Raw genomic sequence first — 19,575 nt, 5'->3', positions numbered from 1 at the left:
ATACAAATTTATAATTCTATCAAACATGTGAAAGATCTTGCTTATAATATATGGAACATTAATTAAGGAATTTGTTACAGTATAAATTATATGGCCTTTGAAAGATAAGAGCTCACTAAAAAATATATCTCTATTGAGAAAAAATGATTAGAACTTTAATCTATATCTGTATCTACAAAAAATATATAAAAATAATAATAAAATGAGTTTCACAACTTAATGAATAAACAGTATATCTATCATCCATATGAAAAATACAAATTATATCAAAATAAATCATGAGTTTAATATCTATATAAAAACAAAAAGAGAGTTTATAATTTTAAAATTTATTATTACACACCGATGGCTTCACTTTTATGGTAGTTTTTTTCTTTTAGTGTATCAAAACGAATTAATAAATTTAACATGCGACCTACATATTAGACTACTAATATCACTTTTATTAGCTTAAGTCTGATAAATTGAGATAATGAGATGTATTCACAGTTAGTGTTATTGTCGTTAGCTACAATTTTTAGTATTAGAACCTCCCAAAATTATTCAAAATATAAGATATTATTCTATATTTATAAAATACTAAATCTGATAACAAATAAACAGATTTTAATTTCGAATAATATTTATATAATATTTTAAAACATAATAAAAAACATAATTTTAAACAGTAAATAGTATGAGTAAATGATAATAAATACATACAGCTAAAATGTAACATAATAAAATAATACATTTGACAAAATAATACATTGGAAGAAAAAACTATAAATATAATATTTACTCACATATTGATTATGAATAAACGGCCGTTTGATTTACTACTTATTTCTTGATCGATATAATTTTAACAGGAATTAGAATTTAAAGTGAGAATATTTTTCTCTTTAGCATAAATTCTTTTAAAACAAAACCGTTTTCACAAAACAAAACTGCCGCTCTTCCAATTATATATACAATGATGAATTCAAGGATAAAAACAAATTAGAAAGGGCTTTTTATTTTAAGTTGTTAAATCGTGATATGAGAATTAGAAAATGCATACTTGTAATTTTATATGAGCAGAAAGTTAGATAACAAGGCAATGCCAATTTTTAGAATCTATTATTGGATTATTTTAAAATTTTTTAGATATACTTTTGTTCACTCTATTCTTTTTTGCTTACGATTTTATCCATCTACTTAATACATGTGTTATAAAATTATTTTTTTTTAAATTTGAGTAGGTAAGTAAAATAAATAATTATATTTTAATATTTTTTTAAATTTGTTTGATTTTTTATATAAATTTTATTTTTCTTATTTATCTTATGTCATTTGTTTTATTTACCAAAAATTAAAATTTTTTAAATATAAAATTTTAATATCATATCATAAAATTATTTTTTTAAATTTAAATTAATAAAAAATAGCATAAATAATTATAGGAAATCACTTACATAAATATGCTTAGACGTTTTTTAATAATTAAAATTCAACTTATATAATCGATCAAAATAATGTTATTTTTATCAAAATTAGACCAAACAAATTAATTTGACCGAAAAATTGATAAATCAAATCTTGAAACAATCTAAATTAATATTTTTTTATAGAAAATGACTATAATACTCTTATTATAAAAAATGACTAAAATATTTTTATTATATATATTAATTTTAAAAATCTTAAATTTTAATTCTATGATAGCATAAAAAAAAGAGAAAGGTTAGGATTTAAAATTTTAAAATATATAATAAAAATATTTTAAGTCATTTTTTATAATAAAATTATTATAGTTATTTTTATAAAAAATATTAATTTAAATCGATTTAAAATTTAATTTATTAATTTTTTGGTCAAACTAATTTATTTTATCTAATTTAACAAAAATAATATAATTTGATTAATTATATAAAATAAATATTAATTATTAAAAAATATTTTTAAAAAAATATTTTAAATATTTTTACGTAAATGGCTCTCATCATTGTATATTCGAAAATATGTTACGTTACTATAATTTTTTTTTTGTCACTCGCTGGGTACTTCTTAACCGAACTATAATTAATAAGGAAGTGCAACTCATGTACTGTCTAAAAGCGGCGGTAGCTTCAACATTATCCAGTCATATTCATTGCTAATTAAATATCTATCAGAAACGGATGAGAAGTGCTTACAATTAATTGCGGGTTCCATCCACATTTTATTTATTTATTTACGATATCTTTTAATTTGATAAATTAAAAAATAATTTATTATAAATTTAAATTTTATTTAAATAAATAAATAAATCGATCATTTGATCCACTCAAATTAATTATCTGCATGGTTATTTATTAAGGCCAATGCTACTTTGAAGAAAAAATCTGATGAAATGTGTTGGCCTCATTGAAAAGGAATACGTGTTCTTTATATTAAAAGATCTCCAGACAAATGATGTCTTCTGCAGAAATATTAATTGGTGTCTAGAGAAGTGTAATGATAACGATGAAGTATGTAGTGATTAATATGATCACTAGTTAGTTAGGCTTTCTTGGTATTTTAGAAAGAGGAGTGGTAGGAAATTAACTGAATTTGTAATTTATAGTCATTAATTAATTATTAATAATATTTTTAATAATATAAATTATAAAATTATATTTAATAATAAAAAATAATTATTTTTTAATAATTAAATATTGATTAAATTTTAATAAAAATACTAAACTTAAATTTTTTCTTTCAAAAATAGTTTTTTAGTAAAACAAAATTGGACTGAGTGTGTTTTGTTTGCATCGAAAGTTTTATGGAACATATCAAAATAATGAAGAGTTAAATTTTAAAGTGGTTCCTGAACTTGCATTCAATCTTTAAAGTGGTCCTTAAATTTGCAATGACCTCAACATTATCCCCAAATTTAACATATGTGGTTCACAGTCGTCCCTGAAACATTTTCCGGAAAATATTCCTTAACGGCGCGCTAACGTGTATAGAGAGGCGCCACGTTGGATATCTGACGTGGTTGTTATCATTTTTAACTCAATTTAGTCCCTGAATTATTTTATAACACTAATCCTTAATTTATTATCAAAAATCACTCTGTTTCTTCTTCTCTGCTCTCCTTCGTCTTCTCTACCATTATTGAGTTGCCATTGTTGAACGTGATTTGAGTGGGTCATGATGAGTGGAGTAATATTTGAAGTACCTGGTGGTGTGATAATTGGTTTGGTCCTTACTTCTTTGATTCTGACATTGAATACTTTGCAAGCATTGTTACATATGTTGTCACATTTTAGTTGGGAGGGGAAGAAGGCCCGACTCCATGCATCTCTTCGTTATTTGGAAAGGTACTCTCATGCTTCCTTTTTAGCTCTTTGAATTTTCATCATCCCCTCAATGAATCCCTCTTGAGTAGTAGATCTTACACACTCTCACAGTAATCCTCTAAGTTCATTGTCTTTCCACTGCTTATTGAAATTTTTCCGCAAGTACTATACACAAAATCCGTGGTGGACATCAGGGAAGACCTCCTGCACAGCTGTGATTAGCCCCTACAAAAAACCACTGAAATTAATAACTTACAATATCGGGACCCAAAATGGTCCCTCACCTTACATAAGTGACATCAAATAGTCCCTACACATACATAAGTGACATCAAATTAATCCCTACACATGTATAAGTGATAGCAAATTCATCCCCGCGATTTATTAAGTTCTACTCCTACCCCATTCTATCAATATAGGCAATAACAATGTGTGAAACAAATCAGTAAATATAGAAACAGAATCATGAAAGCAGAACATGGCTACAAAAAATACATCAATCTAAGAAGTTCAACCCTTACTAAAATACAATAACCAGTAAATAGCAAAGACATCGTTACCTTTTACATGCCCAAAATGAAACACCACCCATTTTGGGTGTAGCTCCCTAGATTCTCATGCAGCAGCTCAAGAAACCACCTCCAATTATTCGTGTTCTCCACTGGTACAATGGCATATGCAATGACGTAAATGGCTACCAAGATTTATCCACCAAATATGGTTTTCTAGAATGCTCCATCAAGTCCTATTAGAGATCTGCATCCTGCTCTAAACCCATTCTTGCACCCATCCAGACAAATATACATCTTGTCAATAGTGGGCTCTTCTGCGGCGTTGGGTTGAGAAATTGTTGTGATGCGCACAGTAGAACCAGGGTTGCACTTCAGGAGAGTCTCACCATAGTCTCTCACCATCCCATATTGTGCACCTGTATCACCATACACAATGTGCCTTGCATCTCCAAGTGCTCTTGTCAGGGAAGATTTGTCCAAGTTCAAGTCACATTTGCTTTTGAAGTATGTTAAAGCTTCAGAGTGCTTCAGATTTGGAAATTTCCTAAGCTTCTTCACTAACTTGTTTGTCAACCACCCTCTGTTAGCTAATTTATTTTTTGTCTTCCTTGGGCAGGTATGATCATCATTGAAGGTTTTAACTTGCCAGCAAACAATCTCACTATCCTTAGAGATATAGATAACTCATGGGCATTCTTCACCCCTACATAAAGCCCTGCATCGTACATTATTATTTTTCTTGAATCTAACTCTTCTACCTTCCTGGATGCAATACTCCCTTACAGCCTCCTTAAAATCTATCTTCGTGTTGAATTTCATCTCTACCTCTAATTGGAGTTTTTCAAACCTTGTTTCTTTTCTGAAAACAGGAAATGAGTCATCATCCTCTGAGTTAGGGGTGTCTTCATTTCTTCGGAATGCCAAAAATTTGTCCCATCTAACTCATCATGATATACATCATGAGCATCATAACCTCTAAAATTCGGGCCTTCATCATAACCTCAATTTACTGTCTCCATCCATCATGACCCACTCAAATCACGTTCAACAATAGCAGCTCAACAATGGCAGAGAAGATGAAAGAGAGCAGAGAAGAAGAAACAGAGTGATTTCTGATAATAAATTGGGGATTAGGGTTATAAAATAATTCAGGAATTAAATTGAGTTAAAACATGATAACAACCACGTCAGATATCCAACGTGGCGCCTCTCCATACACGTCAGCGTGCCGTTAAGGAATATTTCTCGAAAAATGTTTCAGGGACGACCGTGAACCACATGTGTTAAATTCGGGAATAATATTGAGGTCATTGCAAGTTTAAGAACCACTTTGAAGGTCGAATGCAAGTTCATGGACCACTCTGAAATTTAATTCAATAATAAACTTATTAAAATTTTGAACTGAAGATAATAAATAACAATAGCCGATCCAAATAATAATAATATAAGTAAATTTATTGTTACCAAATTAAATTATATCATTAATTTAAGTTATATCTATTTAAATTTAGTATGAATTTTGAGATTAGTGGAAATGTTTTTATTTAAGTGTTTGTGTGAAATGATTGTTAATTATATATTTATGTGAAACTCAGATCTGTTAAATGTGAAAGAATAAATATATTATTTATTTTCAATTAGTCAAAGAAAGAAGTCAGGTCTTATATTAAAATTGATAATAACGAGTAAACTAATTCGGTGAGCGTAAAAATTTAATTAATTTTCTGTTATGTAAGTAATTTTCATTTGTTGAAATGCAGTAAATTAAAATTTTTAAGTAAAAAAAGTTATATTTTAAAGTATAAAATTTCAGAATGTAAATTATTAAGAAATAACTTTGTTACAAATCAATTATGTCTATTATTTTGTAATTAAGTGTAGAATATAATATGTGTTAACAATAATTCATTTTGCATGGAGTGAGTGGTATATTTAGGGTTTTAAAGTTAGTGTAATACAGTGATGTTTTTGTTAAGTGAATTGTATAAAAAAATTTAATTTTAAAAATAAATTAAAAGAAAATCCCATTCGAGGATTGATTTTTTTTCATAAATTTAATTTTTTTTTTCATTCGAGGATTGATTCTAATAGAGGGAGGAAGTTGTGCAATTCATAGGCAAATTCGGCGATTGGCGAAGTCGCCTATTTACCAAAACTACACTTTTTTTTTTCTTGATTGAAAAGTATATCAATAGAACAGATAACAAAGAATTAAAAATTATTTAAGAAATAAGAAAATCTCGCTTAATGCTATTTTTAATTTTTTTTTAAGACAGAAAATTTTAGTTGATGAGTATGAGTTTTTATCATTGTCTTTGATTATGATGTCTATTATTTTATTTGTTCTCTCAAGATTAATCGGAGACACTCATGTGATTTTCAGCACCAATAAATTAACAAAACTGAAGTTATTTTAAAAAAGATTTTGTTAGACAGATAATAACTTTTGTAAATAATAAGTTTTAAAATTGACTTAATAAAGTAAAAATATACTATACCTCCAAATTATCCACCTAAATTTTATTATTAGGATAATCATCTGCACACTTAGTGAATTGAACATCCAATATATCAATTGTTCATATTGTTTAGTATTTTCATTATCTACCTATACTTTTCCTTCTGAAAATTATTGATAAGAGTAAAGTCATCTACATAATTTGTTTTATAAATAATATCTCTTTATCCCAAGTCTCAGGCTAAAAGATATTCTCTTCAAATAACAAATAATTCTTCTTGCAAAATATTACGACTCTCAATTGTTCTCAAACAGCCTCGTTGTCAACATCACACAAGTAAAACCAACACGATCACCAGTATCAGGATAACTTGCATCACAATTAATATTAAAAGTATTCACCGAAAAAGGAATTCATGAGCCACTAATGATAGAGGGGATAGAAACTCGTTGTAACTCAAAAACATTCTGAAACTCCTTTTCCAAGGATAAAGCTATACTAGTCACCTTATTCAGGGCCAAGACTCGTGTGGATGAAAGATCTCATTATTCCTGAAACGCCAAATCCACCATAAACAAAAAAAAAATAAATTAAAAGGGCGCTCTTTGCTATGAAGCAAGAACCAATGCATCAAATTCAGAAGTTGACTAGAAATTTCCAAAACTTGCCAAACTAGCTGAGCTTTCGAACAATTTCGAATACAATGAACAGCTGATTTCTGGTCATAAAAATATCGTGAACAGCTGTCTGTCGGTGAGATACCCCTCCTGAAATGAAAAGCAACAGTGGACAAAGCTTCCCTACGACAAATTCAGGCCAAGAATTTAAATTTTTTTAAAACAAGTTGACGCCAAAGTCAAAGTCAAAGCCAATTTCCTTGGCCCTCGCAACCAAATTTCGTCTTACTAAGTCACGAGTAATCATTATGAGAGTCATAAACCTTTGATATCACACCAGATCAAAATCATTCTATCATTGAACCCGCTTGCACATCCAAATTATAGGAAATAATGTTATCTTACAAAATTTGGATTAGAGAAAAATAAATATTCTGAAGGTGTTATTGTCCAGATAACTAAAGATTCAAGATTTAAAAATCTGAATTAAAAATGTGAATATAATCTATTTCATCGTGATAAAGTTATCCCTTTTTTTTCAATTAAAAAATCAAAGTTCTGATTTAAATCATATTGTACTAAATAAAACCATTCTTCAAAAAATTCGAAATTTATATATAATCTTTTAGATATAAGATCGAGTTCGTGTTTCAAGACCAACTGAAATAGTTTTCGAAAAATGAACGCTATTTTTTCGTTAACAATTGAACCATAACTTATTTGAATGATGAAAAAATTACTAAATTAACTTTTAACACAACGAATTTCAAATTTTTAAACTACTAAACTTTTTAAGACCAATACTTTTCAATTAACCAGATAAAGTCTACACCCATATTATTTTATATTATAGCTAGTTCTGTCTCTATATATAATTAAAAGAAATGCAAACTTCCATACCTTGAGTAGATGGATAGCCATGCATGTCCACACATTTTGATGTTGACGATAAATTATTAAAAATCAAAACGCACCTACACATGGATAGGTCATAGGATAAGAATTGTTCTCGAACAATGGAAGAGTAATGAGAGGGTTAATGCAAGAAGGAAGGTTGGAGCATGGAGTAGATGAGGACGTTGGATCCATAAAAATTTTAGTAGTTGAGATCAAAAGAATACAAAAAATAATAAAAAAAATAATATGAATTTATTTAGATATTTAAAATTTAAATTATATTAGTTAAAATTTTAATAATTTAATTAATACATAAAAAATAATATTAATTTAAAGATATTTTTTCATTTCAATATTTAGGCAATGTTACGTAGTATATTTATTATTAATATTTAATACTATTGTCTAGTTGGATTTTCTATATCCGTCGATCATATTTTTATTAATTATTTTTATATAACACAATAAATAATTATAATTCAATAGGTAAAAAAATCTATAAAACATATCATTCGAATAGAAAAACTTTATTTTTTATTATAATTGTGTGAGAAAGATAAAAAAAATAATAAAGATAATAATTTAACAATTTTTTCATGTGATTGCAAAGTTATTCTATAATATTCATGGTAGAAATTTTTTAACTTAAAAATAATTATTATATGTGAGATGAAAAGTAAATTAAATAAAAAAAATACAAACAAATAAATGGTATATAATTTTATCTCGATAAACTTTTTAAGAAAACATACTAATAACGGTTTTATTTATATTTGAGAAACCAGACTTACCTTTGAGTAAGTAATTAATTAAATAGTATTATAAAATTCATTATTATTATTATTATTATTATTATTATTATTATTTCTTGAGCCGATTTGATTTTTTTTTTTCAATCTCGATGTTAGATTAAAGTTTATAGACAAATTAATCCTTATAAAATTATTTATTTTTTAAATTCGTCTTTTTGAAAGATTTTAATTATTTTATCAATTAAGTTAATTCTTTAAAAATTATAAATTAATTATTCTTGTTCTTCAATCATTCAATTAATAGTTTTTATTAATGATTGATGATAGAGAATATTAACTCATATCATACACATGACACCTAACATATCCAATTAGACGTTAAATATATATATTTATGAAAATTTATCAATTTAGTGTCGTTAGGTTATATTAGGATTAGTATTTATATAATTAGAAAAATGGACTAAATTGATAGATTTTTATAAATATATTTGTTTAGTATCTAATAATTAGAAATGCTAGGTATTGTGTATGCTGTTAGTTAATATTTTATATCATCAATCATTGATAAAAACTATTAATTAAGTAACGAAAAGACAAAAATTGATTAATTTATAATTTTTGAAGGACTAATTTAATTAATAAAATTTTCAAGAATAAATTTAAAAAATGACCCATCTTTAAGGATTAATGTGACCACTAACCTTTATATTAAACTTATGTATTGCAATAACTTTTATCATGAGATATTGCTATTTAATAACATAAATTATTCTCTTATATAAATAAATTTTTTTAAATGTGAGAACAAACACATTATTACAATAGGAACCTTATATATATATATTGATAAACATTTTTAGAGTCACTACAAAATTTTTGTTGTTTTGTGACGGTTAAAAATTCTCCACAGATAAATTTGTGGGAGTTTCACAATCCTTTAAAATTGAAAGTAACATGAGTTTATTTTTAGCGGTTTTGCAAAATTACCAGAATTTTATTTAGTGACGGTTTAAAACTTCTACAAACATAGTATTTAATTTAAAAAAAATTGCCACAAACTGAACAATAGTAACTGTGTGCAGAATTAAAAAGAATCATGCCACACAATATTAGCATTATTTAAATTTAAATTGACACCAATTAAAGTATTAAAATACATAATTAGGCGAAAAATAATAAATAATAAAATTAGAATTATATTAAAGAGAAACCTATTCCAAATCGTAATATATATGCAAATAAAAAATTCTCCCATCAGTCCCTTCTTTCTTTTACCTTTTTTATTATGAGGAGCAACCTCTTCTTAGTAGCATGACCAAACTAACTAGAAATTCACAGTACATAAGCAAGAAATCATACCATAAGCAACTTCCTGTATGTGTTGACATACTTCCTCACCTCATCTTCCTCAGAAACAAGAAACAACTTACGAATTTTGGAGGCTCTCTTTGGACCCTTATCCTTGGCTTTTCAACGTCTATCAAACCAGATAAACTATTGTCACCTTTTTTCACAATTACCAAGTTCAGAATAGAGAAGTCTTAAATATAGAAAAATTAAAACACAAAACACAGAATTTGAATGAATGCTCTATATATTGTGCAGTCTATACTAATTGTCATTATAATCTTAATCTCAAAGCAAATTAAAAGAGACATATAATAGTGTAGTGTATTACCTCTATGGAGGAAGAGGCAAACGCAACCAGAGGTTCAATACTCTCTGCTTCATTGAAAATTCTTGTTTGTCATAATTTTCAGTGATCTTGTAGACGTGGCTTTTGAATTTTTGTTGGTAGAACATCAATGAAGATGATTAGGACAATCTTAAAGTTCACTACAAGAAAAAAGATTTTTAGCGACAAATTTTTAGCGACAATAGTATTATTGCCGTAAATTTTCTTCTCAAAACCATTTTTTTAGTGGCAATTATATATTTATCATTAAAAGTATAGATTATAATGGCCATTTCAACTATTGCCAATAAAAAAAGCTAAAATTTTAAAAATATAAAAAACTAACCGTGAAACACGAAATCATCACTCTCTCTGTGCCTCGCCACTCTTCCTCACACAAACTACTCTCTCAGAGCCTTATTCTCTCTGAGAAGTGATAACCACACACTAATCTTCTTCTCAAACTTACTCTCGCTCTCACATCTCCATCATTTCATTTCCTCATTGCTCAAATCTCTTCCAGTTATCATCTCAATCTTAATCGCGCTCTGAATCCTTTTCTTTGACAAGCTTGTGTTGATTTCGATTGAAATCTCAATCGCGCTCTAGTAATCAGGTATGAGTTCCTTAATTCTCTCTTAATTCTGATTTTTATTCTCCCAATTTGTGTTCTATTGTATCCTTTTCCCATATCTCTTATCAATTTTTAGTTTTATCTGACTTAACTTTTCTCCCACATTGGCTGCTATTCTTAGTTTCGATCCCTATCGCATGCACTTATTGCAGGTTGAACTTGTCATTCAGTGATTTATAATAAAAATTTTGAGGGTTTTTTTCGCTCAATGATTCAGCAATACGTTATCGGTTTTAGATTTTGGTGATTTGATTTATTTTTTTGGCTTTATCATTTTTTCCTTCGATTTTCAAAACTTCTTTAAAATTCATCGCAGTCGTGGAATCCACCATCAGTGTTGAGCACATCGATCTCATAAAGGCATGTCACATCTTATAATGTGCATCACTATAATAGTTTATTTCTCATGGCAAGAACATAAGATAATTGATATTTTATTTGTGGTTGTTAATAGTTTGGACCGTATGCTTGGAGAACATATAAGGAAGTGTATGATGAAGTTCTGCATATTGGTTCTGCTTTAGAAAAGCCTCTGATGCGAAACCTGTAAGTGAATGCTTTTAAAAGATTTTCATTGTTAATTAGAAAATTATTTTATAGGTAATTATGAAAATGTTCATATCAATAACCAATGTGGTATGTATATGTTGCCTAGCTGCAATAAGTGTTTCTAAATGTTGTGATGTATTTTTTAAAAGTGTTGGTGTACTATCTATGAATGCACGATTTGAAGAGTTAGTGAAATTTGATGATGCATGACCAATTAATAATTTGAATAGAGATTTTAAAAAATATTTTTGGTTGTAAATGTTTAAAAGTTGCTTGATTGGACCACTGAAAAAAAATAGAAAAGCAGCTTTTGTTGTTAGTGTGAATAAAGAAGGTAGTTCAATGAAATTTAATATAAATATGGACTATATATCATGAAATTTGCATAGACACTTTTAAAAAAGGTATTGATGAAATATATAATTTGCTAGATTAGCCAATGCCTACCATTGCTCTAGTTTTTATTCCCCCTTTGGATATGCTATATATGTGTGAAGATATGATTTCGGTATCTGGTTCTGTGTGTGGCTTTTAGATTACTTCGTTATATAATTTGTAAAGAATATTGTTTGTTCATGATGATTATGGTTTTTGTGACTAGGTTTCCTTTGTTTCAGTTCAAGGTTTCGAGTAAAGCAAGATGTTGCGTGCTATAAGGCATAAGGTAGGTACCATTTCCTACTTTTGTCTAATTCGATGCTTGGAAGCATTTCACACATTTTTTACTTTGCAGAGTATCCGTCCTGCCTCCAGTGCATTTAGAGCTTTTTCTTCTACAGCTAAAGAGAAAAGGTACTTTTCAAGAAAGCTTAATGCCGACAAGAACAAATAAAAAGGTACTTTTCAAGTTGCTAACAAAAAGGTACTTTTGTGTGTTATTGATAGAAAAATTAATTAATTAGGATACTTTCTAAGAGCCTATTAAGTTGGTTTGGTCCCTCATATATATATATAGATTATTATAGAGATAGAGAGCGCTGCTGCTATACATATTCTATTCTGTTATCTAATCCAAATTCATCAGATCACAGCACTCCAATTGCAATTTGATTGCGTCAATTCATCGCATTATTGGCTCCCACCATTTCGTCCCCCTTACTTCCTCTATTTCATTATTTAATAGGAAGCTTGCAGATTTTACATGATAAAAAGTGGATTTGCTCTTATGGTGACCTTCCTCATAAATATTTCTGTTATTTTTGTAAGTGGTGCAGTTTGCAATTCTTCAAATTTAAGTGGTTCTGGTCGCATGTTTTTTGGGGACGAGGGATCATCCATCCAACAGCAGTCTACTTCATTCTCGCCATTCGATGGAATATAGTATGGAACTATCTATGTGTTTTAAGTCACTTTTCAATCTTTTGCATTGAAGTACTTTAGAAAACTCCATCATTGCTAAATGTGATGAATTTGCTTGTTAGTTCAACCTACATTATTGGAGTGGAGACATATTGTATTGGAAATTCTTGTCTCAAAATGACAAGTTTTAAAGCACATGTTGATAGTGAAACATCATTTACATTTCTTCCTAGACATGTGTATGAATCCATAGCAGAAGAGGTACTTCGGTTTTTAAAATTTGATGTAGACAATTATTAGTTGTTATTGTACATTTGTACTTATGTAAATCCTTCAGAGCTGGCTTAATATGGTTATATTTGTGGCAATTTAATAAAAATCTAAATGCTTCAAGAGCTACCTTCAAAGATACTCCCTAGGAGTATTGTTATGCTTTTCAGGTGAATATACTCTATCTCACTCATTTGTACTTTTCTCCTCAATGTTTGGGTGTCCTAAATGGATGATTTCTATAATTTCTCTTTTTTTTCCTTTTTAAAATCTTTGTTCATTCAGTTCACAAGACTTGCCAAAGATTCCCACCTTAACACTTATGTTCCAACAGAATAACAACTTTGTGCTCTATAATCCTGTGTTTGTATTCAATGTCAATCAGGTTGGTATAGATTAAATGATTCTTTTGTGTTTTTTCGTCTTGTTATATTGGTTATCCTCTAAATCTTGAGGTGTAATTCATTTTGTACAGAAAACAACTGCATTTTGTTTAGCCATAGAGCCAGCTGAAGGAAATATGGGAACAATAGGATGTAAGTTTATATATTTTTTATGACAAAGTCTAATATATTATTTTTATAATATTTTAGTGTATGGATAATATTTTTATGAAACATTATTAGAAAGTTCAAATCTTGCACACTTTTTGTTGGATCTTATCTTTTCGTTTTATTTGGATATTTTCATCAGCCTTTTTTTTTCTACCTCTAGGAAAATAATTATTTTAGTTTCCCTTCAAAAGGTAAAGTTTTATTTTGAATAGACTGGTTATTTAATTCCCAAATATACATTTATGATTTATATTAGTATAATGTATAATATCACTTAATTACTCTAATATGTTCTTTTGTCTAGTTCTTAAAAGATGCATATGGCATTGTGTTAGTCTCCGAATAATGTCACATGATAAATAAACTGGTGGGCATAAAAAATAAAAATGAATGATCCAAAAGATGTCAACATGTAGTGTGTATATATATCTCAAAAATCTTTTATGGACCAAGCTAGTAGCCTAATACCATAATATCACGTGCATTTTGAAAAGACTAAACTGTTAAATAAGTAGTCAGTTTTTCTTTTATTCATATTTAAATTGTTAACATAAAACATTATTTTCTTTGCCATTAGAAATTTGGGTGAGCCTAATATCTCTGGCTACTGGCAGAGCTCCTTTGATGCTATACCTCTCTTAACTCTCTCTCCTACTTATTATTATTCCCTTACTTTTAGCTTCAAACAAAACATAACCCACCACTTAAATCTTGCTTCTATTATTTATGTGTACCTATCTCATGATTGATTGATTAATCCACAGTCTTTTTTTTCTTTTTGACTTTATTTTTTGCAGCTTTCTCCTAAATGAACCGACTAGTTTGATTCTGGCATTCAGGTCACTCCTACAAGAAGCTCATTTTGAGATAGAAGAGGACATAGCAACCCTGTAGGAAGCTCATTTTGAGTTTATAGACTTGTAGTATTTTTTATTGTTTAGATTTGTAATATGATTTATTACTTTTTAAAAGAAATTTGTGTATCAATATTTTGAATTTAATGAAATATCTTATTTTACAATAATTAATTTCAGTATATTTTTATTATGCATAATAATACTAATTGTTAGCAAAAATAATTGAGATTATAAAAAAATGTAGTTTGTTATTTCTAAGAAAATGAGTATAATATAACTAAAAAAAAGTGAATAACATTACAATTTTAGAATTATTTTTAGTGGCTATATAAATTGCCGATAAAATAGATTTTGGCGGCAATAGTAATGGCCGCTAAAAGTGAATAACATTGCAATTTTAGAATTACTTTTGTTGGCCATATAAATTGCCAAGAAAATGGCCACTAAAAATTACATACTTTTTGAGTCCATTAAAAAAGTCTTTACCGGCAAATGTTATAATTGCCACTAAAACCTTTTAGCGACAAGGCATAAGACGGCTAATGTCTAATTACCGGCAAATGTATTAGCGGCTATTTTTATTGCCACTAAAAGCAAAATAAATGACCGCTAAAAGTGATATTTTTTGTAGTGGTTACTTAACAAATTAAAAATTTTAGCACACCTCACCCAAAGCATCACCAAGAACCTCTTGTGATCTCTTGTCCTAAAATACTCCCCTATAATACAAAGTAGAATGTCATAACTCATAATATAACAACCACTACAACAATATAGATTATTTTTGAGAGTTATAATGTGTAAAAGAAAATTAAAATTTGTCAAAAAAATAAATTTTGACACTATTTTAACTATGAAAATATGTTAATAAAAGTTTTGTCAAAAATAGTATTTTTAACATATAAATGATTGTGAAAAAAATTTAAATCTTATTTTGATAAATATTGGCTGTCAAAAATAATTTGTTAGAAAATTTTGAGAACATATTTTCTGTGATACTTATTAATTGCCAAAAATACTATTTATTTTGACACTTATTGACTATAAAATATTTTCAACAAAAATTTTCACAAAGAATGAGATGTGGTCTTGAAACTAAAGAATAAATTGAGATTTTGAAAATAAAGAATGAGTAGTATAATCCTAAACTGAGAGCAGTGTGATGTCAAAATTAACAGAGCCCAAAGAATAAAAAAAATAGTGGAGTAAATTGAAAACAAATGAGTGTCAAAATTGAGGAGTAATTTTCTACGGTCAAATTATTCGTCTAGAAAATATAGAAAATTTGACATTTGTGATATTTGTCAAAAATATATATTAATTTTGACATATAGTGTTAAAAGATAAAGTGTTAAAATAACTCTATTTTCTTGTAGTGAACGTGCCACAAAAACAATCCAAATGACCAAAACACAAAGTAGTAAAGAGATTACAGCTTCTGGTCATCATCAATCTTGAGCTTCCTTTGGCATCTAGTGGTGAAATTTGCAATGTTAAACTGAAAAAGCAAAATGTGTACAACAACAAGTTTGTTTCGTTCATGTCGCCTGTGATTTTGAAAATTTCAAGGGATATGTTAAGAATTCAATGTACTTAAAAATGAGGTTCATATTGAATCATTATTATGTATCCAATTTTAGTTCTCTTCTGGCTTCAGAACACTTTGTTAAGGAAATATAAATCAGGTTGGGGACATGGTTTATTGATTTCATTTTCACTAGTAATTCTCACTCTAAATAAACATGTGAGATGTCCAGAGCATGTCTGATTCAGTATCTTTAGTATAACTGCATAGCTTTAATTTAGATGTCCAAAGCAAGTACATACCTATTCTTTTCTGTATGACTTTTTCCAGAGCCTTCACCTCAATCAACCTCCTATGTGGCCTGTGAAAATGCTGATCATAGTAAAATTTGTGTCACTTTTTGGTAGGGGGTGCAATCGGTTTAGTTTAGTTTAGTTTGGTTTTAGATCAAAAACTAATCAAACCGGCCTGTTCAATTCTTTCACAATATCAACCGTTTGGTTTGCTGTTTGTAGGACAACCAAATCGAACCGAACCGAACCAACAGCGGTTTGATTCGGTCGATTTTTTTATTTTTTAAAAGCTAATAATCAGAGTTTCAATCACCATAATATGAAGATTAAAACGGTCAATAAATTAAAATAACAAGAGTACATCACATCCAAATTCAACATAATGTCAACTTGTCCTAATAATTAAACACAAAAATAAAGACAAATAGAAATGTCTAACAAACAACAAAAATAAACACACTTTAAAACTAAATAAAAACTGAAACAGCTACTTTAAAACTAAATAAAAACCAAAACATCCACCATGCTTAATCTGAATCCACACCAGATTCATCAACTTCTTCGGTTGGTGCAATTTCTACAAAAACAAAACAAAGAAATCAATATAGATTATGAATTATAAATATAAACTATGAAGTGAACTTCAATTTTTTTTTTGCATACCTAATTCAAGTTTCTCAAACTCCTCAATAAGCTCCTCAAAATAAGTTGTTATTGGAGAAGCACAAAGCCAATTTTATGTGCAAATCAATGCCTCAATTGTATTTGGAGTTAAAGAACTCCTGTAGTTGTTAAACACTCTTCGACCAGTGCTAAAAGCCGATTTTGAAGCAACAGTCGAGGCCGATATTGCTAAGACATCTCTAACTATTTGGGATAAGATATGATACTTATTGGAATTCACCTTCCACCAATTCAATATGTCAAAAGTATTTTGATCATGAGGCACCTCTAAACCATCTATCAAATACAAATCCACCTCATTCTTGTTGGCGATCTCATGAAAATACACATCAAAAAAATCATCAGCCATATTTAAGTTTCACCTTCTCAGCCATACACCCAAGTAACAGATCTCGACTACCACAAGAAGCCTCGAACACTTGCAAGATATTACAAAACTCATAAAAATATTGAGAAAAAGTCACAAGCAAACTACCGAACACACTCATGAGATGGAAAGCGTTATTTTCTAGCCTAACAACGGCGTGAATTGGACAACGTCGCGGGATAGATGACAACGCTCACCATCTCTCTGCTATTCCTGCAACAAAGATGATCGCTGCAGTTGCGACGACGTCCTTGAGAGCGGCGATGGACAACTTGCGACTGGAGGACGGCGGCATGACACTCTCTGGCTCTCTTAGGCTCTCATTCTCCCAGACATGGAGGAGGAAGATGGATCTGAGTTGTGGGTTTGTGACTACATGAAAGCTGAAAGGGAGTTAGAGTTAGAGATTTGGAGATTTTGTTACTAGGTTAAAGGGTAAAAGGGTAAAAAGAAGCATTGCTGAACCACTTCTTCGGTTCAGCTCGCTTTTGCCAAGTCAACCGAAAACCGAACTGAACAGATCAGTTTAATTCAAAAAAACAAAGAAAAACAATTTTTTTTTTTAGTTTTTCATTCGGTTCTTTTAAATTTTGGTTCGATTTTGCGGTAAATTTTGGTCTGATTCGGTAACTTACACCCATAATTCTTGGAATTATCCTTAATCTACAATCATTTGAACTAAGCTACAATAAGATACATAATTAAATAAGTTATCAAAAGCCTAGAAACCAACGAAGAAATCAGACTATAATTTTGAGCTAATTAAATGTTTAAGAAATTAGATTCTAAACTTTATAGTAAACACGAAAAAAAACAAAAAAACATGAGTAGTGATAGAAAATTAGGAATTTAAAAATCCTAAATTGAGAGAAAATGTGAAAATATGTAAAAAGACCTAATGTGACACTGATGGATGGACTTGGCCATGCCAGACTTGAAGACGAGAATATGGAGGCAGCGCACGAGGAAGTTCTCGATGGTGAGAGAGAGGATGTAATCGAGCTTATTCTGCATCTCGTCGAGGAGATCGTAATAGAACATCCTCAGAGGCTTGGCATTGCTACCAGATATGGAGAGGCGATGAACTGCGGTGGCGAGAGCAACGATGATGGTGATGCAAGCTCTCTTTCCTCTCTGAATCTTTCTGTTTCTCTCTTCTCTCAGATCTCGATCTCCTCAGCCAACAGCACTGAGTCCACGCCCAAAACGTGCTCCGAGTGCTTCACATCCATTGGAGCAAAAGCAGAACAAGCGGCAAAACTTGTCGGAAAAGATGATGCAATAGTGACACTACGCGGATTTGACGCACCATAGTGAGAGGGGGCTGGCGTTGCGCTTCAGAGCTCCGGCACGGTGGCACGTTGATGTAGGCCCAGATGCGGGTGAGTCGGTGGTGGTGGAAGGAGTTGGAGATGCTGCATCACAGTGTTTCTCCTTCATTGGTATCGAAAAATTTTGATTAGAGTTTTGGAGTTCATTATTCTTATTGTTTTGGTGTGCTCATTTTGTTTGGATGTGAGTTTCAATCATACGTAGATAGCGAGAGTTTATCGATAATTATGGAAGGGAGTTTAATAAATTGCCATAAACAAATTATTTTATGGAAGTTTTTAAGTCCACAAATAAGTAAATATCCTGTAGTGAGCATAATTAAAAATACATATTTTAAGAATAATTTGAATTATTTATTTTATTTTCAAATATTTAAAATTAAGTAAAAAATAATTATAGTCATAAATATTCTTTAAAGTACATATTATATCATTGAAATCGCCAGGGTGCTACTGCGGATGGTGAAATTGTTATTTCTAGAGGGGGACCAAGAATATCCCACTTAATGTTTGCGGATGACTTGCTTATATTCTGTAAAGCTACAAAGAGACAAGTGCAAAATGTGATGTTGGTTTTAGAGACTTTTTGCAAAGCATCTGGGATGAAGATTAATGTGGAGAAGTCTAAAGCGCTTTGCTCTAAGAATGTCTCTGCAACAAGGAAAGAGGTTTTCACTGGGGTATCCTCTATCAGATTTGTCCAAGACTTGGGCAAGTATATTGGAATTACCCTTAGCCATTCTAGGGTGACTCGTTCAGCTTTTAATGGTGTCCTGGATAAGATTTGGAGTAGGCTAGCAAGCTGGAAAGGGAGTTTATTCAATCGAGCTGGTAGACTCTGCTTGGTTAATTCTGTTGCCGCCGCTATTCCCACGTACCAAATGCATGTCTCTATTTTTCCCAAAGGAATCATTAGTAAATTGGAGTCTATGATGAGGAATTTTCTTTGGAAAGGACAAGTTGATGGAAGAGGATTGAATCTTGTTAGTTGGAAGGTACTGGTTACTCCAAAA

At 29.5% G+C, this 19,575-nt stretch overlaps 1 long non-coding RNA gene across 6 annotated transcripts; it reads left to right on the top strand.

Annotated features, from left to right (window-relative positions):
* Positions 1–10,527: 10,527 nt before the first annotated feature.
* LOC130979885 (uncharacterized) lies at positions 10,528–14,487 on the top strand. Of its 6 annotated transcripts, none has more exons than XR_009086777.1 (8): positions 10,528–10,815; positions 11,288–11,379; positions 11,984–12,046; positions 12,116–12,218; positions 12,597–12,702; positions 12,804–13,336; positions 13,427–13,487; positions 14,303–14,478. It is a non-coding gene; the product is annotated as an uncharacterized LOC130979885 (long non-coding RNA). The 6 variants fall into 6 exon arrangements; XR_009086778.1 differs by having other exon boundaries at positions 12,589–12,702; XR_009086776.1 differs by having other exon boundaries at positions 12,597–13,336; positions 14,303–14,487.
* The last annotated feature ends 5,088 nt before the right edge of the window (positions 14,488–19,575 follow it).

This window comes from Arachis stenosperma, chromosome 5, assembly GCF_014773155.1.
Source record: "Arachis stenosperma cultivar V10309 chromosome 5, arast.V10309.gnm1.PFL2, whole genome shotgun sequence".
In the NCBI taxonomy this organism is placed as follows: Eukaryota; Viridiplantae; Streptophyta; class Magnoliopsida; order Fabales; family Fabaceae; genus Arachis; species Arachis stenosperma.
The sequence above is the reverse complement of the archived record's forward strand: the minus strand, read 5'-3'. Positions and strand labels throughout refer to the sequence as shown.